Source organism: Oncorhynchus masou, chromosome 18 (genome assembly GCF_036934945.1).
Source record: "Oncorhynchus masou masou isolate Uvic2021 chromosome 18, UVic_Omas_1.1, whole genome shotgun sequence".
Taxonomy (NCBI): domain Eukaryota; kingdom Metazoa; phylum Chordata; class Actinopteri; order Salmoniformes; family Salmonidae; genus Oncorhynchus; species Oncorhynchus masou.
The window spans coordinates 77,289,013-77,314,895 of NC_088229.1; the positions used below are offsets into that span (position 1 = coordinate 77,289,013).

A 25,883-nucleotide genomic window follows, 5' to 3' on the forward strand; every position below is an offset into this window, starting at 1 on the left:
ACAGATGATCTATGATGTATGACCAGATGCTCAAGTGACCGTTCAAACAATGAAAATAAATGTCTTCAGAAATGGAAGGCAGTCGGGAGGACGCAAGATCATGTGGGACCATTCAAGCCAATGAGAGGGCAGATATGCGCTTGAACAACTCCGATATAAAGTGTTTTTTCCCCCTCAAAGTTGGCGGGATGTCACTTGTCCTACTTATATATCAATACACTCGTAAGAATCTAAACATTACGACACGTTTATTCGATTAAATAAGACACAAGTAACAAATAAACAATTCAATTGTGTTTAATTAACCAAACGCGACACTCATTGACCTGCATACAAAACTCGCCGCTTGTTGAGCGGGAAAAAAGTGAACCTGGAGATGACAGATTTTGTGTCCAGTTATTCCTCTCGCTTCGCGTCTTCCCCTATTATTTCTAAAAATAAACTAATATTACATTACTTTTGGTATGCCACGGTAAACTTCCACCCTATTTATCTACTGTCAGTGCGTATCGATTTACGTGACCGTATTACATTATATTTGCGTCTAATCACTTATTACCGTATTTAGGATCTTGTTTAAATGTTCGACAAGCGCGCTAGTTCCACGCATGCGTTACGGCAACTTCCTGTTTCAACAAAACACCGATGTCTTGGAACTGTGTGGACTGGGTCTCTGCATTGGTTTTGATATTATTGTAAAAATAGACACGTTTACGATCATCTGTCGGATATGAAAATGGTTAGAGATACAATAATACATTGCTGGGTTCGCTGACGCCCTTTTCTGGTGTTTAGTCCTCTCTGTTTACTCCTGTATTTGAGATTCTGATGTAGCTAGCGACTGTAACTAGTTGTAAATTATTTCACTACCATGTCGGCCAAAGTTAGGGCGGGGGACAGCAACGACAACGGAGAAATCATTCGAAACTACCATAAACGAGCATTTGAATACATATCCGTGGCACTAAAGATCGATGAAGATGACAAAGGTTGAATGCATCTCCTTATCTTAAAAAAAAAATATATATATATATATATATATATATATATATATATATATATATATATATATATGTATATGTTTATCATACATTAGTAGCTTCGATGAAACCAAGAGAGTTTTACAATGTCAAAACTCTTGGTTGCATCGAAGCCAATCGTACATGTTGTGTGACTATGCAATGGCTCACTGGGAGTGTCTGTCTGCCTGCCTGCCTGCCTGTCTGTCTACTCTCTCTGTGACTGAGCTTGTGGGTTTGTTATGACAGGAGTGAAGGAGGAGGCAGTACAGTGGTATCAGAAAGGCATTGCAGAGCTTCAAAGGGGGATTGCTATTGAAGTCACAGGACAAGGTAAGATAATTCCTACCTCATTATCTTTCAAGTTAATATGAGGATGTTTGTGTTGTGGCCGTTGGCCAGTGACCACGTTTCGCTGTCTTTCACTTTAGGAGAACATTGTGATCGTTCGAAGAGGCTTCAAACTAAGATGATCAACAATCTCACCATGGCAAAGGACCGACTCGCTCTTCTAGGTCAGCTCTCTGACGATGTTGAGAACGTTGTTTTAGATTGTATCACGTCATGATGAATTCCCATTCTGGTAAAATATGAGGCATGCTGCAGTCTTCATGATGACTTCCCATTCTGGTAATATATGAGGCATGATGCAGTCTTCATGATGACTTCCCATTCTGGTAATATATGAGGCATGCTGCAGTCTTCATGATGACTTCCCATGCTGGTAATATATGAGGCATGCTGCAGTCTTCATGATGACTTCCCATTCTGGTAATATATGAGGCATGCTGCAGTCTTCATGATGACTTCCCATTCTGGTAATATATGAGGCATGCTGCAGTCTTCATGATGACTTCCCATGCTGGTAATATATGAGGCATGCTGCAGTCTTCTCTCATAACAATTTGAAGTGATGCCACACTTAGATTTTGAGCTACACAGATTTGTGTTGTAAATAAATCCCTGACTAAGATCAGTACTTCTCACTCAAAAAGGTTTAAAAGAGATTGACATTTCAATTGTTATATTAGCAGCTATGTGTTTTAGCAATTTGCAAATAGTTATATTACTAATGTTTTTGTTTTTTAAAATTTAACCTTGTAGGGTCTCTCTCTCCATTCTCGCTTACTCTCTCTCATCCTCGGTCTCTCTCCATCCTCTCTCTCCGCCCTCTCTCTCTCACCCTCTCTCTCCGTCCTCTCTCTCTCCGTTTTCTCTCTTTCACCCTCTGTCTTTCTCTCTCTCTCTCTCTCTCTCTCTCTCTGTCTCTCACCACAGAAGGTACATCGGCGTCTAAAATGAGCCACAGCCCTCAGAGTCCACCAGGCCATCTCCCTACCCCTCCAGTGAGGCCTACTGGTCCAAAGAACAAGCCAGGACCAGGACACAGTAAGCCAGCAAGCACTGGCTCAAGCAGGACCAACAATATCAAGGTATCCTTGGTAAAGGTCCTGTCCCTGGTCCCATTAAAGTACAGGCCATGTCCTGTCTCGGTCTCTGGTCCCTTTAAAATACAGGCCTTGTTCTATCCTCGTCCCCTATCCTCTAGTCCCATAAATTATTTAGTCCTAGTTTTATAACCTCCCCGCTAACAGTTTACGGAAAACAACGTTTCTGAGTCGTAATTTGTCTTAAATACTGTTTCAAATGGGTCGTTGTTGCTCATAGTGTATCCTGTTTGTTTTATGTGTATTTTTATGTTCCTATGATATTGTGCACTTATGGAGTGTTCTCTCTAAGGTTGTCCCTCGGGCTGCAGGGAGAGGACAGAATGGTAGACCAGCAGCATCGAAGGAACCACAGAAGAGGGATATGAAGAACTTCAAGAATGTGGACAGCAAGTTGGCCAGCTTCATACTGAATGAAATCGTAGACGGGTAGGATAGATGAGCGATCTGTGTAGCCCGGTCCCCGGAGATATCTGTATTGCCCGGTCCCCGGAGCGATCCGTGTAGCCATGTCCCCGGAGCGATCCGTGTAGCCCGGTCCCCGGAGCGATCCGTGTAGCCCCGTAGCAATGTCCCCGGTCCCCGGAGCTATCTGTATCCGTCCCCGGAGCGATCCGTGTAGCCATGTCCCCGGAGCGATCCGTGTAGCCATGTCCCCGAAGCGATCCGTGTCAATGTCCCGTAGCGTAGCCATGTCCCCGTGTCCGTGTAGCCATGTCCCCGTAGCGATCCGTGTAGCCATGTCCCCGTAGCGATCCGTGTAGCCATGTCCCCGTAGCGATCCGTGTAGCCATGTCCCCGTAGCGATCCGTGTAGCCATGTCCCCGTAGCGATCCGTGTAGCCATGTCCCCGGAGCGCCGAGCCATCCCCGTGTCCGTGTAGCCATGTCCCCCGGCCATGTCGATCCGTGTAGCCATGTCCCCGGAGCGATCCGTGTAGCCATGTCCCCGTAGCGATCCGTGTAGCCATGTCCCCATCCGTGTAGCCATGTCCCCGTAGCGATCCGTGTAGCCATGTCCCCGGAGCGATCCGTATAGCCATGTCCCCGGCGTCCGTCCGTGTAGCCATGTCCCCGTAGCGATCCGTGTAGCCATGTCCCCGTGTAGCCATGTCCCCGGAGCGATCCGTGTAGCCATGTCCCCGGAGCGATCCGTGTAGCCATGTCCCCGGAGCGATCCGTGTAGCCATGTCCCCGGAGCGATCCGTGTAGCCATGTCCCCGTAGCGATCCGTGTAGCCATGTCCCCGTAGCGATCCGTGTAGCCCGGTCCCCGGAGCTATCTGTGTTGCCCGGTCCCCGGAGCGATCCGTGTAGCCATGTCCCCGTAGCGATCCGTGTAGCCATGTCCCCGTAGCGATCCGTGTAGTGGACTGCAGTCAGGATCAAATTGATTCTTGGGGCCGCCCTGACGTCAAACTCTTAGACCTTTGAGGTGGCACACACTGATACTTTTGTTAATTAAAACTTGTTATGGCTGCTGTCCCTGTACAGGGATCAACATCAGGGGAAATTTCAGAGTGACAACTAATAGTACTCGACAAAACTAAAACTTTCATTAAAACACACATGCAGGGTACTCAATTAAATCTACACTCGTTGTGAATCTAGCCAACATGTCAGATTTTTAAAATGCTTTTCGGCGAAAGCATGAGAAGCTATTATCTGATAGCATGCAACTTTTTTTTCGATTAAATCTGTCCATGTATACCCAAAATGTCCATTTATGAAGCCCGTGTGATCCAGGAAAAAACAGCTTGACAAAACACAACGTCATTTTTTAAAATTAAAAAACACTTCAAACTACTTTTGTAATCCTACTTTAGGTATTAGTAACGTTAATAATCGATCAAATTGATCACGGGACGATCTGTATTCAATAGCAGCAAGTCTTGAAATCATGGTCCATATTCTCTCTTTCATAACTTCCCCCGATGACAGGAAGTGCCTATTCCTCATTTCACCAAGGATTAACTTCAACCCAATTCCCAACACTGGCGACATCGTGTGGAAGCTGTAGGAACTGCAAACTGGGCGCAATCTATTTTCCCTTGCCATAGACAATACAGAGAACTGGCGGAGGGATATTTGTTTTTTGTGAACAGTTTTCCTTGGGGTTTTGCCTGCTACACACGTTCTGTTATTGTCACATACATTATTTAACCAGTTTTATAGACTTCAGAGTGTTTTCTATCCACACATACTAATCATATGCATATACTATATTCATGGCATGAGTAGCAGGACATTGAAATTTTGTGCGACTTATTTTTTTAACAAAAAGCTGAAAAAATTCACACGCTCTTTAAGAGTTTTTAAGGAGGGTTTCTAGCTCTCCTGTATTTACAACCCATGACTGTAATTGAGACTGCTGGAGTCATTTAAACATTGTGTGTGTATTTCAGTGGGTCATCAGTAAGCTTTGAAGACATAGCGGGTCAGGAGCTGGCTAAACAAGCTCTTCAAGAGATAGTTATCCTGCCTGCACTCAGACCTGAGGTGAACATGTTTGCTTTCTACTCTGTGTTATGAGCTGCTGTCTGTCAGCCTGATTCTCATTCGAGGGTCCAACCTCCCCAAGCTGCTTCGGTCTGGTCTGTTTACACATCCCCGAGCAGGGCACAGTACAGTTGGGGTCCTACTGTGGGAATCGGGCTTCACTGTTGTCTTGTTGTCTCTTGTCCAGTCTGTCTCTAGTCAAATCAAATTAAAGTTGATTTGTCACGTGCGCCGAATACAACAGGTGTAGTAGACCTGACAGTGAAATGCTGAATACAACAGGTGTAGTAGACCTGACAGTGAAATGCTGAATACAACAGGTGTAGTAGACCTGACAGTGAAATGATGAATACAACAGGTGTAGTAGACCTGACAGTGAAATGATGAATACAACAGGTGTAGTAGACCTCACAGTGAAATGCTGAATACAACAGGTGTAGTAGACCTGACAGTGAAATGATGAATACAACAGGTGTAGTAGACCTTACAGTGAAATGATGAATACAACAGGTGTAGTAGACCTCACAGTGAAATGCCTCACAGTGAAATGCTGAATACAACAGGTGTAGTAGACCTGACAGTGAAATGCTGAATACAACAGGTGTAGTAGACCTGACAGTGAAATGCTGAATACAACAGGTGTAGTAGACCTTACAGTGAAATGCTGAATACAACAGGTGTAGTAGACCTTACAGTGAAATGCTGAATACAACAGGTGTAGTAGACCTGTACAGTGAAATGCTGAATACAACAGGTGTAGTAGACATTACAGTGAAATGCTGAATACAACAGGTGTAGTAGACCTGACAGTGAAATGCTGAATACAACAGGTGTAGTAGACCTGACAGTGAAATGCTGAATACAACAGGTGTAGTAGACCTCACAGTGAAATGCTGAACCTACAAATGATGAATACAACAGGTGTAGTAGACCTTACAGTGAAATGATGAATACAACAGGTGTAGTAGACCTTACAGTGAAATGCTGAATACAACAGGTGTAGTAGACCTGTACAGTGAAATGCTGAATACAACAGGTGTAGTAGACCTGTGACTGAAATGTGAAATGCTGAATACAACAGGTGTAGTAGACCTTACAGTGAAATGCTGAATACAACAGGTGTAGTAGACCTGACCTTGAATACAACAGGTGTAGTAGACGTGAAATGCTGAGAGTAGTCCTTACAGTGAAATGCTGAATACAACAGGTGTAGTAGACCTTAGTGAAATGCAACAACAGTGCACAGGTGTAGTATTAGTGAAATGCTGATTGTTAAGACCTTAGTGAAATGCTGAATACAACAGGTGTAGTAGACCTTAGTGAAATGGTATTAGGTGAACAATAGATAAGTAAGGAAATAAAAAATAGTAAATAACAGTGAATAATTACAGTAGAGGGGCTCTATAACAGTAGAGGGGCTCTATAACAGTAGAGGGGCTCTATAACAGTAGAGGGGCTCTATAACAGTAGAGGGGCTCTATAACAGTAGAGGGGCTCTATAACAGTAGAGGGGCTCTATAACAGTAGAGGGGCTCTATAACAGTAGAGGGGCTCTATAACAGTAGAGGGGCTCTATAACAGTAGAGGGGCTCTATAACAGTAGAGGGGCTCTATAACAGTAGAGGGGCTCTATAACAGTAGAGGGGCTCTATAACAGTAGAGGGGCTCTATAACAGTAGAGGGGCTCTATACAGTAGAGGGGCTCTATACAGTAGAGGGGCTCTATACAGTAGCAAGGCTATATGCAGTAGAGAGGCTATATGCAGTAGAGAGGCTATATACAGTAGAGGCTATATACAGTAGAGGGGCTATATACAGTAGCAAGGCTATATGCAGTAGAGGCTATATACAGTAGAGGGGCTATATACAGTAGCGAGGCTATATACAGTAGCGAGGCTATATACAGTAGAGAGGCTATATACAGTAGAGAGGCTATATACAGTAGAGAGGCTATATACAGTAGAGAGGCTCTATACAGTATTAAGGCTCTATACAGACACCGGTTAGGCTGATTGAGGAAGTATGTGCATGTAGATATGGTTGAAGTGACTATGCATATATGATGAACAGAGAGTAGCAGTAGCGTAAAAGAGGGGTTGGGACGGGGGAACACAATGCAAATAGTCTGTGTAGCCATTTGATTACCTGTTCAGGAGTCTTATGGCTTGGGGGTAAAAACTGTTGAGAAGCCTTTTTGTCCTAGACTTGGCACTCCGGTACCTCTTGCCATGCGGTAGTAGAGAGAACAGTCTATGACTGGGGTGGCTGGAGTCTTTGACAATTTTTAGGGCCTTCCACTCACACTGCCTGGTGTAGAGGTCCTGGATGGCAGGAAGCTTTGCCCCAGTGATGTACTGGGCCGAACGCACAACCCTCTGTAGGACCTTGCGGTCGGAGGCCGAGCAATTTCTGAACATTTCTGATGTTGCAGTTGTAGAACCTTTTGAGGATCTGAGGACCCATTCCAAATCTTTTTCAGTCTCCTGAGGGGGAATAGGTTTTGTCGTGTCCTCCTCACGACTGTCTTGGTGTGTTTGGACCATTCCAGTTTGTTGGTGATGTGGACACCAAGGAATTTGAAGCTCTCAACCTGCTCCACTACAGCCCCGTCGATGAGAATGGGGACGTGCTCAGTCCTCCTTTTCCTGTAATCCACAATCATCTCCTTTGTCTTGGTTACGTTGAGGGAGAGTTTGTTGTCCTGACATCACACGGCCAGGTCTGCAAACTTAATGATGGTGGAGTCGTACATGGTGGAGTCGTGGGTGAACAAGGAGTACAGGAGGGGACTGAGCACGCACCCCTGAGGGGCCCCGTGTTGAGAACTCAGCATGGCAAATGTGTTGCTACCTACCCTCACCACCTGGGGGAGGCCCGTCAGGAAGTCCAGGATCCAGTTGCAGAGGGAGGTGTTTAGTCCCAGGGTCCTTAGTGATGAGCTTTGAGGGCACTATGGGGTTGAACGCTGAGTGTGGGAGCAAATATAACACATAGACAAATGCATAAGATGTACAGAATAGCTGAACATTAAAACAGACCACATGAAGAGAAGGAGACATGTAGGCGCCAAGACGGCTGGACACACCAAAAACTAGAGGAAACACACAGTCTGCTGATCCGAGATAAAGACACACATACAAAAGAACACATGGAGCTAATTACAGGGTCAAAGCATAGGTCATAGGTTAGAGGTTTAGGTCAAAGCGAGGGTCTTGCCATTATTATAATCTAACGGAAAGCAGATGTGGGTGTTAGTGGGCGGAAGCAAGTGGGAAACCTGAACTAAAAAATGATAAACAAAGAATCAGGGAAATATGTATATCTGCATATGGGGTGGACCGATATGAGATAGGTGGATAAATACTGGAGCCGGGGCTCTGGGAAGTGATGTGTTCCATGGACCTTCCCGGCTTGCTTTATTCTTGTATTAAAAAGCAATTGACTTCACAAGTTCTGTAATGCGTTGTATTTGATCCGATTTTCTACTACATGAGCTGTAGTCAATGAAAAGCATTCTCACATAGGTGTTTCTTTTGTCCAGGTGGGTCAGGGCAGTGTGGAGTGCAATAGATATTGCGTCATCTGTTGATCTGTTAGAGCAGTGTGGAAATTGGAGTGGGTCTAGGGTTTCTGGGATAATGGTGTTGATGTGAGCCATGACCAGCCATTCAAAGCACTTCATGGCTACAGACGTGAGTGCTACGGGTCGGTAGTCATTTAGGCAGGTTGCCTTTGTGTTCTTGGGCACAGGGACTATGGTGGTCTGCTTGAAACATGTTGGTATTACAGACTCAATCTGTGACATGTTGAAAATGTCGGTGAAGACACCTGCCAGTTGGTCAGCACATGCCCGGAGTACACGTCCTGGTAATCCGTCTGGCCACACCTTGTGAATGTTGACCTGTTTAAAGGTCTTACTCACGTCGGCTACTTAGAGCGTGATCACACGGTCGTCCATGACAGCTGATGCTCTCATGCATGCCTCAGTATTGCTTGCCTCAAAGCGAACATAGAAGTGATTTAGCTCGCCTGGTAGGCTCGGGTCACTGGACAGCTCACGGCTGTGCCACATAAGACGAGTGTCGTAGCCGGTGTAGTACGATTCAATCTAGTCCAGTCTGTAGTGTTGTCTCTAGTCCAGTCTATTGTGTTGTCTCTAGTCCAGTCTGTAGTGTTGTCTCTACTCCAGTCTATAGTGTTGCCACTTCCAGTCTATAGTGTTGCCACTAGTCCAGTCTATAGTGTTGTCTCTAGTCCAGTCTGTAGTGTTGTCTCTAGTCCAGTCTATAGTGTTGTCCAGTCTATAGTGTTGTTGTCTCTAGTCCAGTCTCTGTAGTGTTGTTTTCTCTAGTCCAGTCTATAGTGTTGTTTTCTCTAGTCTCTAGTCCAGTCTATAGTGTTGTTTTCTCCAGTCTATAGTCCACTAGTCCAGTCTATAGTGTTGTTTTCAGTCTAGTCCTAGTCTGTAGTGTTGTTGTCTCTAGTCCAGTCTATAGTGTTGTCTCTAGTCCAGTCTATAGTGTTGTCCAGTCTATAGTCCAGTCTCTATAGTGTTGTCTCTAGTCCAGTCTATAGTGTTGTCTCTATAGTGTTGCCACTAGTCCAGTCTATAGTGTTGCCACTAGTCCGGTCTATAGTGTTGCCACTAGTCCGGTCTATAGTGTTGCCACTAGTCCGGTCTATAGTGTTGCCACTAGTCCAGTCTATAGTGTTGCCACTAGTCCAGTCTATAGTGTTGCCACTAGTCCAGTCTATAGTGTTGCCACTAGTCCAGTCTATAGTGTTGTTGTCTCTAGTCCAGTCTATAGTGTTGTTTTCTCTAGTCCAGTCTGTAGTGTTGTTTTCTCTAGTCCAGTCTGTAGTGTTGTTTTCTCTAGTCCAGTCTGTAGTGTTGTTTTCTCTAGTCCAGTCTGTCTCTAGTCCAGTCTATAGTGTTGCCACTAGTCCAGTCTATAGTGTTGTCCACTATATTGTCTCTAGTCCAGTCTATAGTGTTGTCTCTAGTCCAGTCTATAGTGTTGTCTCTAGTCCAGTCTATAGTGTTGTCTCTAGTCTAGTCTATAGTGTTGTCTCTAGTCAAGTCTATAGTGGTGTTGTTCTAGTCCAGTCTATAGTCTCAGTCTATAGTGTTGTCTCTAGTCCAGTCTATAGTGTTGCCACTAGTCTCTACAGTGTTGTCTCTAGTCTCTATAGTGTTGTAGTGTCTCTAGTCCAGTCTATAGTGTTGTTGTCTCTCTAGTCCAGTCTATAGTGTTGTTGTCTCTAGTCCAGTCTATCGTGTTGTTGTCTCTAGTCCAGTCTGTAGTGTTGTTTTCTCTAGTCCAGTCTGTAGTGTTGTTTTCTCTAGTCCAGTCTGTAGTGTTGTTTTCTCTAGTCCAGTCCGTAGTGTTGTTTTCTCTAGTCCAGTCTGGTGTTGTTTTCTCTAGTCCAGTCTGTAGTGTTGTTTTCTCTAGTCCAGTCTGTAGTGTTGTTTTCTCTAGTCCAGTCTATAGTGGTGTTGTCTCTAGTCCAGTCTATAGTGGTGTTGTCTCTAGTCCAGTCTATAGTGGTGTTGTCTCTAGTCCAGTCTATGGTGGTGTTGTCTCTAGTCCAGTCTGTAGTGGTGTTGTCTCTAGTCCAGTCTGTAGTGGTGTCTCTAGTCCAGTCGATAGTGTTGTCTCTAGTCCAGTCTATAGTGTTGTTGTCTTTACTCCAGTCTATAGTGTTGTTGTCTCTAGTCCAGTCTATAGTAGTGTTGTCTCTAGTCCAGTCTATAGTAGTGTTGTCTCTAGTCCAGTCTATAGTAGTGTTGTCTCTACTCCAGTCTATAGTGTTGTCTCTACTCCAGTCTATGGTGGTGTTGTCTCTACTCCAGTCTTTGGTGTTGTGTTGGTCCCCTCTAGCTGTTCACTGGTCTCAGATCCCCGGCACGAGGTCTGCTCCTCTTCGGTCCCCCAGGCAACGGAAAGACCATGCTGGTGAGTCAAACATTTGTGACCATCAAATGACATCACATGGTGTTGACGACATTATGCCTCTTTCTCATGATAATAAATGTATCTATTGTGTCTCTCTACCCAGGCCAAAGCAGTAGAAATGGAGTCCTCTTTCTCATGATCATGATTGATCTGTTTTGACCCTCTACCCAGGCCAAAGCAGTAGAAATGAAGTCCTCTTTCTCACGATAATGATTGATCTGTTCTGACCCTCTACCCAGGCCAAAGCAGTAGAAATGGAGTCCTCTTTCTCATGATCATGATTGATCTGTTTTGACCCTCTACCCAGGCCAAAGCAGTAGAAATGAAGTCCTCTTTCTCACGATAATGATTGATCTGTTTTGACCCTCTACCCAGGCCAAAGCAGTAGAAATGGAGTCCTCTTTCTCATGATAATGATTGATCTGTTTTGACCCTCTACCCAGGCCAAAGCAGTAGAAATGGAGTCCTCTTTCTCATGATAATGATTGATCTGTTTTGACCCTCTACCCAGGCCAAAGCAGTAGAAATGGAGTCCTCTTTCTCATGATAATGATTGATCTGTTTTGACCCTCTACCCAGGCCAAAGCAGTAGAAATGGAGTCCTCTTTCTCATGATAATGATTGATCTGTTTTGACCCTCTACCCAGGCCAAAGCACTAGAAATGGAGTCCTCTTTCTCATGATAATGATTGATCTGTTTTGACCCTCTACCCAGGCCAAAGCAGTAGAAATGGAGTCCTCTTTCTCATGATAATGATTGATCTGTTTTGACCCTCTACCCAGGCCAAAGCAGTAGAAATGGAGTCCTCTTTCTCATGATAATGATTGATCTGTTTTGTCCCTCTACCCAGGCCAAAGCAGTAGAAATGGAGTCCTCTTTCTCATGATAATGATTGATCTGTTTTGACCCTCTACCCAGGCCAAAGCAGTAGAAATGGAGTCCTCTTTCTCATGATAATGATTGATCTGTTTTGACCCTCTACCCAGGCCAAAGCAGTAGAAATGGAGTCCTCTTTCTCATGATAATGATTGATCTGTTTTGACCCTCTACCCAGGCCAAAGCAGTAGAAATGGAGTCCTCTTTCTCATGATAATGATTGATCTGTTTTTCCCTCTACCCAGGCCAAAGCAGTAGAAATGGAGTCCTCTTTCTCATGATAATGATTGATCTGTTTTGACCCTCTACCCAGGCCAAAGCAGTAGAAATGGAGTCCTCTTTCTCATGATAATGATTGATCTGTTTTTCCTCTACCCAGGCCAAAGCAGTAGAAATGGAGTCCTCTTTCTCATGATAATGATTGATCTGTTTTTCCCCTCTACCCAGGCCAAAGCAGTAGAAATGGAGTCCCATGCCACCTTTCTTTATACATCATTGCCTCTGTTTGACCTCTAAATGGGTGAAATGGAGTCCTTTTCTCATGATAATGATTGGTCATTTACTGTGTCCAAAGTAGAAATGGCACCTCTTTCTCTGATAATGATTGACTGTTTTGACCCTCTGACCAGGGCAGTAGAAATGGACTACTGTTTCCATGATAATGATTGATCTGTTTTGACCAGGGTAGTGGACTACTGTTTCCAGGATAATGGACTGTTTTTCCTCTACTGTAGGCCAAAGCAGTAGAAATGGACTCCTGACCAGGGTCATGATAATGATTGATCTGTTTTTCCCTGTAGAGGCCAAAGGTAGTGGACTACTGTTGACCAGGATAATGATTATCTGTTTTTCCCTCTACCCAGGCCAAAGTAGAAATGGACTACTTTGACCAGGATAATATTGGGTAGTGGACTACTGTTGACCAAAGGTAGTGGACTACTGTTTCCAGGATAATGATTGATCTGTTTTCCAGGGCCTATAGGGTAGTGGACTCCCACTGTTTTAACATCAGTGTAGTGGACTACTAAATGACCAGGGTCTATAAGGTAGTGGTCTACTGTGTCCAAAATGACCAGGGTCTATAGGGTAGTGGACTACTGTTGACCAGGGTAGTGGACTACTGTAGACCAGGGTAGTGGACTACTGTTGACCAGGGTCTGGATAGGGTAGTGGACTACTGTTGACCAGGGTCTATAGACCAGGTAGTGGACTACTGTTGACCAGGGTCTATAGGGTAGTGGACTACTGTAGACCAGGGTAGTGGACTATAGGGAAGTGGACTACTGTTGACCAGGGTAGTGGACTACTGTAGACCAGGGTAGTGGACTACTGTTGACCAGGGTCTATAGGGTAGTGGACTACTGTTGACCAGGGTCTATAGGGGACTAGTGGACTACTGTTGACCAGGGTCTATAAGGGTAGTAGACTACTGTTGACCAGGGTCTATAGGGTAGTGGACTACTGTTGACCAGGGTAGTGGACTACTGTTGACCAGGGTAGTGGACTACTGTTGACCAGGGTAGTGGACTACTGTCTGACCAGGGTAGTGGACTACTGTTGACCAGGGTCTATAGGGTAGTGGACTACTGTTGACCAGGGTCTATAGGGTAGTGGACTACTGTTGACCAGGGTCTATAGGGTAGTGGACTACTGTTGACCAGGGTCTATTGACCAGGTAGTGGACTACTGTTGACCAGGGTAGTGGACTACTGTTGACCAGGGTAGTGGACTACTGTTGACCAGGGTAGTGGACTACTGTTGACCAGGGTAGTGGACTACTGTTGACCAGGGTCTATAGGGTAGTGGACTACTGTCGACCAGGGCCTATAGGGTAGTGGACTACTGTAGACCAGGGTCTATAGGGTAGTGGACTACTGTTGACCAGGGTCTATAGGGTAGTGAACTACTGTAGACCAGGGTAGTGGACTACTGTAGACCAGGGTCTATAGGGTAGTGGACTACTGTTGACCAGGGTCTATAGGGTAGTGGACTACTGTTGACCAGGGTCTATAGGGTAGTGGACTACTGTTGACCAGGGTAGTGGACTACTGTTGACCAGGGTCTATAGGGTAGTGGACTACTGTTGACCAGGGTCAGGGTCTATGTTGACCAGGGTCTAGTGGACTACTGTTGACCAGGGTCTATAGGGTAGTGGACTACTGTTGACCAGGGTAGTGGACTACAGTAGACCAGGGTCTATAGGGTAGTGGACTACTGTAGACCAGGGTCTATAGGGTAGTGGACTACTGTTGACCAGGGTCTATAGGGTAGTGGACTACTGTTGACCAGGGTCTATAGGGTAGTGGACTACTGTAGACCAGGGTCTACTGTTGACCAGGGTAGTGGACTACTGTAGACCAGGGTCTATAGGGTAGTGGACTACTGTTGACCAGGGTCTATAGGGTAGTGGACTACTGTTGACCAGGGTCTATAGGGTAGTGGACTACTGTTGACCAGGGTCTATAGGGTAGTGGACTACTGTTGACCAGGGTCTATAGGGTAGTGGACTACTGTTGACCAGGGTCTATAGGGTAGTGGACTACTGTTGACCAGGGTAGTGGACTACTGTAGACCAGGGTCTATAGGGTAGTGGACTACTGTTGACCAGGGTCTATAGGGTAGTGGACTACTGTTGACCAGGGCCTATAGGGTAGTGGACTACTGTTGACCAGGGTAGTGGACTACTGTTGACCAGGGTCTATAGGGTAGTGGACTACTGTAGACCAGGGTAGTGGACTACTGTACCAGGGCCTATAGGGTAGTGGACTACTGTTGACCAGGGTAGTGGACTACTGTTGACCAGGGTCTATAGGGTAGTAGACTACTGTTGACCAGGGTCTATAGGGTAGTGGACTACTGTTGACCAGGGTCTATAGGGTAGTGGACTACTGTTGACCAGGGTAGTGGACTACTGTTGACCAGGGTCTATAGGGTAGTGGACTACTGTAGACCAGGGTCTATAGGGTAGTGGACTACTGTTGACCAGGGTCTAGGGTAGGACTACTGTTGACCAGGGTCTATAGGGTAGTGGACTACTGTAGACCAGGGTCTATAGGGTAGTGGACTACTGTTGACCAGGGTCTAGTGGACTACTGTTGACCAGGGTCTAGGGTAGTAGACTACTGTAGACCAGGGTCTATAGGGTGTGGACTACTGTTGACCAGGGTCTAGGGTGGACTACTGTTGACCAGGGTCTATAGGGTAGTGGACTACTGTAGACCAGGGTCTATAGGGTAGTGGACTACTGTTGACCAGGGTAGTGGACTACTGTTGACCAGGGTCTATAGGGTAGTGGACTACTGTTGACCAGGGTCTATAGGGTAGTGGACTACTGTTGACCAGGGTAGTGGACTACTGTTGACCAGGGTCTATAGGGTAGTGGACTACTGTAGACCAGGGTCTATAGGGTAGTGGACTACTGTTGACCAGGGTCTATAGGGTAGTGGACTACTGTTGACCAGGGTCTAGTGGACTACTGTTGACCAGGGTCTATAGGGTAGTGGACTACTGTAGACCAGGGTCTATAGGGTAGTGGACTACTGTAGACCAGGGTCTATAGGGTAGTGGACTACTGTAGACCAGGGACTACTGTTGACCAGGGCCTATAGGGTAGTGGACTACTGTTGACCAGGGTAGTGGACTACTGTAGACCAGGGTAGTGGACTACTGTAGACCAGGGTCTATAGGGTAGTGGACTACTGTTGACCAGGGTCTATAGGGTAGTGGACTACTGTTGACCAGGGTCTATAGGGTAGTGGACTACTGTAGACCAGGGTCTATAGGGTAGTGGACTACTGTTGACCAGGGTCTATAGGGTAGTGGACTACTGTAGACCAGGGTCTATAGGGTAGTGGACTACTGTTGACCAGGGTCTATAGGGTAGTGGACTACTGTTGACCAGGGTCTATAGGGTAGTGGACTACTGTTGACCAGGGTCTACTGTTGACCAGGGTAGTGGACTACTGTTGACCAGGGTCTATAGGGTAGTGGACTACTGTCGACCAGGGCCTAGGGTAGTGGACTACTGTAGACCAGGGTCTATAGGGTAGTGGACTACTGTTGACCAGGGTCTATAGGGTAGTGGACTACTGTTGACCAGGGTAGTGGACTACTGTTGACCAGGGTAGTGGACTACTGTAGACCAGGGTAGTGGACTACTGTAGACCAGGGTAGTGGACTACTGTTAACCAGGGTAGTGGACTACTGTTGACCAGGGTAGTGGACTACTGTAGACCAGGGTAGTGGACTACTGTAGACCAGGGTAGTGGACTACTGTAGACCAGGGTAGTGGACTACTGTTGACCAGGGTCTATAGGGTAGTGGACTACTGTTGACCAGGGTAGTGGACTACTGTTGACCAGGGTCTATAGGGTAGTGGACTACTGTAGACCAGGGTAGTGGACTACTGTTGACCAGGGTAGTGGACTACTGTAGACCAGGGTCTAGGGTGGACTACTGTTGACCAGGGTAGTGGACTACTGTAGACCAGGGTCTATAGGGTAGTGACTACTGTTGACCAGGGTCTATAGGGTAGTGGACTACTGTAGACCAGGGTCTATAGGGTAGTGGACTACTGTAGACCAGGGCCCATGTAGAAATATGTCCCAACTAGTGGATTAGCTAACTAGTTGTATCTGTTTATTGATAGTTAAACTGATCGTCTTTAAACTGCTTTATGAACTCTTTTAAAACCACTTTATAAAGTCGCCCTTTACCTTCCAGTGTAAAGTGTTCGTCGTTGTACTTGAGTGACCTCTGACCTGTATCTCTCCTTCCCAGGTGGGAGAGGGAGAGAAGCTGGTCAGAGCTCTGTTTGCTGTGGCCAGAGAACTACAGCCTGCCATCATCTTCATTGGTTGGTTTGAGTGATTTTACTCTCTACTCAATATCATCAATCAGTGATCTGACGTCCAACATTAACATTTGAACTTGACATGTTCCATTGTTTTTTTGTTGTTAGTCTAGGACTAGGCTTTTCGTCTGTCCAAAGAAACCGACCGTTCATTACATTCGTTTAATTGTAATAATGGATTGGATTTTTATAGCGACTTTCTAGATAATGGGGTACTCGAAGCGCTTTACATAGTAAGGGGTGAATTGGACTAGTTGAAGATGCAGAAATCACTCTGCCATTTCCTGGTAGTTTATATTCCAAAGGTTTTGCCTAATTTCAGTTTATGTGACTAAACAAGCAAGTATAGTGTAGAGAATCATTGTACCATCTAAACCGCTGTGAAATATATTTTCCCTAAGCATAAATATTGTATTTTCAGCTGTTCGTAGCTGGTGTACAAAACCGAAAGTAAAAGACGCAAAAACTAAACATAAGAACGAGAAGCACAGAACTAGCTCACATAGAACAGATCTACTGCATCTTAGACAGGCTGTCAATGAGAGTGACAGATCTATAACACACATTTCTATGTGAATTTTTTTCAGGTCGTCCAAAAAAAAGGGACATTTTTACAGCTTTTAATAAAAATGTTTTACCCTAGTTGTTTGTTTCTGAGAGACTGAACAGACAGTAGCTGTTCATTGACGTTATGATCCCTGTCTGTTTGCCGTCCTCCCAGATGAGATCGACAGCCTGCTCTGTGAGAGGCGGGAAGGAGAACACGATGCCAGTCGGCGTTTAAAAACAGAGTTTCTCATACAGTTTGACGGGGTAAGACCAACGACCATTTTAGTTATGTCACGGTAATGTTACTCCCGTCTGCAATTATCAACGGCAGTTGCAATGAGTGTCTGTGTAAAAGACCTTATGAGTGTTTCCTGTATGGGTTACTGTTTAATGAGTGTTTCCTGTATGGGTTACTAATGAGCTATAAAAGACCTTATGTTTCCTGTGTGTTTCCTGTGTTTCCTGTATGGGTTGCTAATGAGCTATAAAAGACCTTATGAGTGTTTCCTGTATGGGTTACTAATGAGCTATAAAAGACCTTATGAGTGTTTCCTGTATGGGTTACTAATGAGCTATAAAAGACCTTATGAGTGTTTCCTGTATGGGTTACTAATGAGCTATAAAAGACCTTATGAGTGTTTCCTGTATGGGTTACTAATGAGCTATAAAAGACCTTATGAGTGTTTTCCTGTATGGGTTACTAATGAGCTATAAAAGACCTTATGAGTTTCCTGTGTTTCCTGTATGGGTTACTAATGAGCTATAAAAGACCTTATGAGTGTTTCCTGTTTCCTGTATGGGTTATTAATGAGCTATAAAAGACCTTATGAGTGTTTCCTGTATGGGTTATTAATGAGCTATAAAAGACCTTATGAGTGTTTCCTGTATGGGTTAAAAGACCTTATGAGTGTTTCCTGTATGGGTTACTAATGAGACCTTATGAGTGTTTCTATAAAAGACCTTATGTACACTACGTGACCAAAAGTATGTGGACAGCTGCTCATCTTTCCACTAGATGAACATCTCATTCCAAAACCATGGGTATTCGTGGCTGGAGTTGGTCCCCCTTTGCTGCTATAACAGCCTCCACTTTTCTGGGAAGGCTTTCCACTAGATGTTGGAACATTGCTGCTATAACAGCCTCCACTCTTCTGGGAAGCTTTCCACTAGATGTAGGAACATTGTTGCTATAACAGCCTCCACTCTTCTGGGAAGGCTTTCCACTAGATGTAGAAACATTGCTGCTATAACAGCCTCCACTCTTCTGGGAAGGCTTTCCACTAGATGTAGGAACATTGCTGCTATAACAGCCTCCACTCTTCTGGGAAGGCTTTCCACTAGATGTAGGAACATTGCTGCTATAACAGCCTCCACTCTTCTGGGAAGGCTTTCCACTAGATGTAGGAACATTGCTGCTATAACAGCCTCCACTCTTCTGGGAAGGCTTTCCACTAGATGTAGGAACATTGCTGCGGGGACTTGCTTCCATTCAGCCATAGGCTCATTAGTGAGGCTGTCCACTGATGTTGGGCGATTAGGCTTGGCTCGCAGTCGGCATTCCGATTCATCCCAATGGGGATCAATGGTGTTGAGTTCAGGGCTCTGTGCAGGACAGTCAAGTTCTTCCACACCGATTGCGACAAACCATCTGTATGGACCTCGCTTTGTGCACAGGGGGGCATTGTCATGCTCAAACAGGAAAGGGCCTTCCCCAAACTGTTGCCACAAAGTTGGAAGCACAGAATCGTCTAGAATGTTATCGAATGCTGTAGCGTTAAGATTACCCTTCACAGGAACAAAGGGGCCCAAACCATGAAAAACAGCCCCAGACTATTAGTCCTCCTCCACCAAACTTTACAGTTGGTACTATGCATTGGGGCAGGTAGCGTTCTCCTGGCATCCTCCAAACCCAGATTCATCCATCGGACTGCCAGATGGTGAAGCGTGATTTATCACTCCAGAGAACGTGTTTCCACTGCTCCAGAGTCCAATGGTGGGGATCTTTACACCACTCCAGACGACGCTTGGCATTGCGCATGGTGATCTTAGACTTGTATGTGGCTGCTCGGCCGTGGAAACCCATTTCATGAAGTTCCCGACTAACAGTTCTTGTGCTGACGTTGCTTCCAGAGGCAGTTTGGAACTTGGTATTGAGTGTTACAACCGAGTTGCAACTGAGGAAAGATGATTTTTATACGCTTCAGTACTCAGCGGTCCCGTTCCGTGAGTTTGTGTGGCCTACCACTGAGCCGTTGTTGATCCTAGACGTTTCCACTTCGCTGTTTCCACTTCAGAGTTGACCGTCTGGCAAGGCAGAAATTGATCCTTGTTGGAGACGGCATCCTATGACAGTGCCACTTGAAAGCACTGAGCTCTTCTGTAAGGCCATTCTACTGCAAATGTTTGTCTATGGAGATTGCATGGCAGTGCAAAAATGGCCGAATGCAACAGTCTCCTGGATGCTTGTATCTATGGTATCCTTCAACAGTCTCCTGGATGGTTGTGTATCTATGGTATCCTTCAACAGTCTCCTGGATGGTTGTATCTATGGTATCCTTCAACAGTCTCCTGGATCTCCTGGATGGTTGTATCCTTCAACAGTCTCGTGGATGGTATCCCTTCAACAGTCTCCTGGATGGTTGTATCTATGGTATCCTTCAACAGTCTCCTGGATGGTTGTATCTATGGTATCCTTCAACAGTCTCCTGGATGGTTGTGTATCTATCGTATCCTTCAACAGTCTCCTGGATGGTTGTATCTATGGTATCCTTCAACAGTCTCCTGGATGGTTGTGTATATGGTATCCTTCAACAGTCTCCTGGATGGTTGTATCTATGGTATCCTTCAACAGTCTCCTGGATGGTTGTAAATATGGTATCCTTCAACAGTCTCCTGGATGGTTGTATCTATGGTATCCTTCAACAGTCTCCTGGATGGTTGTGTATATGGTATCCTTCAACAGTCTCCTGGATGGTTGTGTATCTATGGTATCCTTCAACAGTCTCCTGGATGGTTGTGTATATATGGTATCCTTCAACAGTCTCCTGGATGGTTGTATCTATGGTATCCTTCAACAGTCTCCTGGATGGTTGTATATATGGTATCCTTTAACAGTCTCCTGGATGGTTGTATCTATGGTATCCTTCAACAGTCTCCTGGATGGTTGTGTATATATGGTATCCTTCAACAGTCTCCTGGATGGTTGTATATATGGTATCCTTTAACAGTCTCCTGGATGGTTGCAGGTGCAGTCGGAAGGGGCAGAGAGGGTTCTGGTGATGGGAGCTACAAACAGACCACAGGAGCTGGACGAAGCTGTGCTCAGGTACTGGACACAACACACACAGGAAGCTGGTCTCGGGTACTGGACACAACACACACAGGAAGCTGGTCTCAGGTACTGGACACAACACACACAGGAAGCTGGTCTCGGGTACTGGACACAACACACACAGGAAGCTGGTCTCAGGTACTGGACACAACACACACAGGAAGCTGGTCTCAGGTACTGGACACAACACACACAGGAAGCTGGTGCTCAGGTACTGGACACAACACACACAGGAAGCTGGTCTCAGGAAGCTGGTCTCAGGTACTGGACACAACACACACAGGAAGCTGGTCTCAGGTACTGGACACATCACACACAGGAAGCTGGTCTCAGGTACTGGACACAACACACACAGGAAGCTGGTCTCGGGTACTGGACACAACACACACAGGAAGCTGGTCTCGGGTACTGGACACAACACACACAGGAAGCTGGTCTCAGGTACTGGACACAACACACACAGGAAGCTGGTCTCAGGTACTGGACACAACACACACAGGAAGCTGAAAATAAGTAACATTTTATATTGTTCCTTTCTGTTTTTTCAAACCTCTGAAATCGTTATTTTTTTTGGTTGTTTACATTTACTGGACACAAATGACCACTCAAGTGCAGATAGAACATTTTATATTGTTCCTTTCTGTTTTTTCAAACCTCTGAGACCAGTGTAGGGCGCGAGATGTGACAAAACATTTGACAGGTGGGGAGAGTGGGTGAAGGAGGAGGGTTTGGCTTGTAGCACTGGGCATGTTGTTATGATATGCATTATCTGAAATTAGGCCCACAGAATTAGACATGTGACATAGCAGCTTCTATGAAAGAAGGAACCTTTGAATGTCTTTGAACTTCCTGGTTTTGGTCCAATGTTAAGCCAGAGTTAGCTAGCTAATAAGCTTGTGTGTGCCTAGCGTCACCGGAAGTAAAATCAAAACACGTTCTATCTTTTTTTTTTGTAGTTTAGAAATCCAACGCGAAAAGTGATAAATATAGTATAATTTATTAGCATTGAAAACGTTTTATCTATCGTTTTTCTAATAAAAACAATCTCTCGTCTCTCCCTAATTTCTGAATCAGTCTTGTGACGTCGGTAGGCTACTGTAGCCTATGCTTCAGATGGGGAGAGGCAGGTAGCCTAAAACGGCTGGGGGAAATAACAGTTCTGTTCCAAAACCAGTATAGATCACTTTCATTCCCTGTTGTGATTCTGTTCATGTCATTTGTTTTTCATCTGTTTCCATTTCTGTTCCCTGAACCGGTTCAAACCCCTGGTGACAATATTTAATTTGTTATCTTGTTTTTCCCTCTACAGGCGATTTGCCAAAAGGGTGCACGTGGCCTTACCAACAGAGGAGGTAAACCCTTGTTGCATGTTTCCTCTTGTGTAGGACCAACACTGAACTTTGTTATGGCTTGAGTGGTTTACTGGGAAGATTTAAAAATAATAATAATAATAATAATAATAATAAAAATAAAAAATAATATTTGTTTTAACCAATGTTATGTGTTTGCTATCATCACAGACGCGTTTCAAGTTGCTGAAGAATCTATTGGGAAAACATGGACACCCACTCAATCAGAAGGAATTAGCCCATCTAGCAAAGTAAGTTCTCACACCATGTTACACAAGGCCACCCCCCCCCCCCCACCCCACCCCCCAGCATAAACCGTAGAGATAAAACTATACAACCTAAACATGCTCTAACCGAAGTATAAACCTTCTCAGAATGACGGGGGGCTATTCAGGAAGTGATCTTACATCGCTGGCTAAGGATGCTGCTCTTGGACCAATCAGGGGTGAGTAAAGGCCTATCTTTTCATCTTTCCCCAATGCCCAAAAGTTATGGCTATGTGCAATAGTAATAGACAATGTACCTATCATACACTATCCGGACAGTTTATTAGGTACACCTCGGATCGCTCCTACTATATAAAACGTGCAGACGGGCATCGAGCCATTCAGTTACTGTTCCACTGAATGTTAGAATGGGCTAAACTAGTGACCTAAACGACGTTGAGGATGGTGTGATCGTCGGTACCAAGCAGACCGGATCCATAATCACTGACACAGACGCCCTCCTGGGCTTTTCAGCGTCTAGGGTTTCCTGAGAATGGTGTCAACAAAACAAAACATAAACATCCAGTCAGCGACAGTCCTGTGGGGGGAAAATGTTGATGAAAGAGGTGAAAAGGAGAATGGCAAGAATCGTGCAAGCTAACAGGCGCGCCACAAACAGGCAAATAACGGCGCAGTGCAACAGTGATGTGCAGAAAGGCAACTCGGGGAACGCACAACCTGGCGATCCTTGTCATGGATGGGCTATTGCAGCTGCCGACCACACTGGGTTCCACTCATATCAGCTAAAAACAAGAGGAAGCAGCTCCAGTAGACAACGCCATCACCAACACTGGACAATTGAAGAGTGGAAAACCATTTCCTGGAACACGACGGTCAGTTCAGTGTATTTGAGTGGCCTGGTCAGTCCCACACCTCGACCTAATAGAGTAATGGGATGAGATGGAACGAGCCGTTAGCAGCATGAATATACTGCCGTCCAAACTGCATGATGCCATCGCGTCAGCATGGACCGACATCCACGTGGAACGTTTCCGACACCCTTGTAGAATGCCCTGAATAATTCAGGCCGTTCTGGAGGCAAAGCGGAGTCCGCCCCCTGTACTAGTTGGGTGTACCTAATAAACTGTCTGGTCGGTGTATATTATAATATTGTAGCAAACTTGAGGGGGGGTTAAGGTCGCTACAGTGTCTTTATGCCTTGACGAGATCGCTAAGTGTTGGGTTAAGGTCTCTACAGTGTCTTTATGCCTTGACGAGGTCGCTAAGTGTTGGGTTAAGGTCGCTACATTGTCTTTATGCCTTGACGGGGTCGCTAAGTGTTGGGTTAAGGTCGCTAAGTGTTGGGTTAAGGTCGCTACATTGTCTTTATGCCTTGACGAGGTCGCTAAGTGTCTTTATGCCTGGCCCCTGATCATGTTTGTTTTGTCTGTTCACACAGAACTGGGACCAGAGCAAGTGAAAAACATGGCTGCTAGTGATGTAAGTTATAACAGCTCAAAGCTATAATAGACTGTCTGACATGAATAGAGAATACATTTCTGTGTATGAAATAGAGAAGACATTTCTGTTACATTTCTGTGTATGAAATAGAGAAGACATTTCTGTATGAAATAGAGAAGACATTTCTGTGTATGAAATAGAGAATACATTTCTGTGTATGCTGTTACAGATGCGTAACATCCGCTGCAAGGACTTTGAGGATTCTCTGAAGCGTATTAAGCCCAGTGTCAGTCCCACAACCCTGGACCTCTATGTACGATGGAACACTGACTACGGAGACACTACAGCCTTCTAGAACCATGGAACTAACTCATTTCCCAGCTAGCACATAACGTTCTGAGAACTATATGTTTCTTAGAGTGTGGTTGTTGTTCTATGTTTATTTTTACCATAAAACCCTTTCACAACTTTCTGGGAATGGTACAGGGAGTTGCTTGGCTTTGGAACATTCTCAGCACATTTAAGGGACTTGACGAAACATTTTTTTTTAGGTATTTCATTGCTTTAACCAGAATGTTTCCTTAACGTTCAAACATGGTTACGTTCTGGGAATGTTCTCCAGCTGGTTTGACGTTGGGAATGTTCTCCAATTGTTCAGAGAACGTTAAGAAACAACGTTCTTCTGTGGGAATTACAGTACTTTAACATAACGTTCCCTTCAGATTGCCTCATGGTTCTATTTAAAGTCAAATAATAATCTGAGAGCATTAAAACGTTCCATAAAAACCACAAGACAACTTTAACGTTCATAGAACATTCTAAGAATCTTATTTAAAAACATACCGTTCTCAGCGTCAACAAAACGCTCTATCCTCTATCTTGTTAATAAGTGTGTTCAGGTGTGTTGGCCGTAACCCACTAATTGGCCATAGCTGATCTTAATGAGTGCTTGTTTCCTTTTGAAATGGGGTCTGTTTTTAAATAGACTAAAAATGAACAGCTTCGTATGAGTTTTTTAAAAACACGGCATTCCAGCTGCATCCTGGTGGTGCAGTGGACTCATTTCATGGATAAAGAACAGAAGATTATAAGTTTGAATCTCACTGATGCCGTATCACAATAAATAAAAAAAACTGTGTTATGGATGATTTAATACCCAAGCAAATTAATTTCCATGTGTCCTATCTGTGCTGGGAGTTCCAAACAATTAACCTAAGCTTGCAGTGTTATTAAAAGTCTTATTGAAATATTCAGTGAACGTTTTAAGGAAGTTTTTCAGAAACCTCCAAAATAACCTATAATTGACATTTTCACTGCACTAATTAAGAAACCCCAGGAAGTATAGACTTTACCATTTAAATGCTTCCTTACGAGTCATTTCCCAACAATGCAGTTTAAAAGTGATACAACTAACAAATAGAAGAAAGAAATAACAAAATCTTTAAAAAAATCTTTAAAAAAAAATGTTTTATCAAGGAACCAAAGGAAAACGTTCTCAGAACCTCCCTGCAACCTAAAAATTAAACCCAGAACAGTCAACGTTTTCACTTATATTCTCAGAACGTTTAAAAAAAAAAAATGCTCGGGAAGCATATGGCTTCGTTCCCACAACCAATGTGAAACCTAAACCGTATGTTCCCTTAACTTCCAACGAACCAAATCTGCTAGCTGGGTTAGTTCCATCTGAGACGTGATGGAACCAGGGGTGTGTTCATTAGTGCACACCACCATAGCAAACCGTCTCTCCCAGTTTCAACGTTTTGCTTCAGTTTTGTGGGAGGGAAATGGAGATGCATAGAATAGACCACTGTAGAATTTGATTGATTAAAAATGTAGAAAATTGCATAGAGACAGAAATTACGTTCTGATTTGTTGATATTGTTGTATTGACTGCTTTGAGAGTTGAAATTCTACTACTGGGTATATAGCTACTGCTTAAAGACAGGATATTACCCCCCCATCCCTTACTACTGTGTGTATAGCTACTGCTTAAAGACAGGATATTACCCCCCCCCCCACCCCTTACTACTGTGTGTATAGCTACTGCTTAAAGACAGGATATTACCCCCCCTACTGCTTAAAGACAGGATATTACCCCCCCCCCCTTACTACTGTGTGTATAGCTACTGCTTAAAGACAGGATATTACCCCCCCCCCTTACTACTGTGTGTATAGCTACTGCTTAAAGACAGGATATTACCCCCCCCCCCCCCTTACTCCCATATTGCCTCCTCAAGGTGTCGAAAGCGTTCCACAGAGAAGCTGGTTGATGTTGACTCCAATGCTTCCCACAGTTGTGTCAAGTTGGCTGGATGGGTGGTGGACCATTCTTGGGAA

The 25,883-nt window shown here is 44.8% G+C and overlaps 1 pseudogene; it reads left to right on the top strand.

Annotated features, from left to right (window-relative positions):
- Window positions 1-610: 610 nt before the first annotated feature.
- LOC135505277 (spastin-like) lies at window positions 611-25,389 on the top strand (annotated as a pseudogene).
- Window positions 25,390-25,883: the final 494 nt, after the last annotated feature.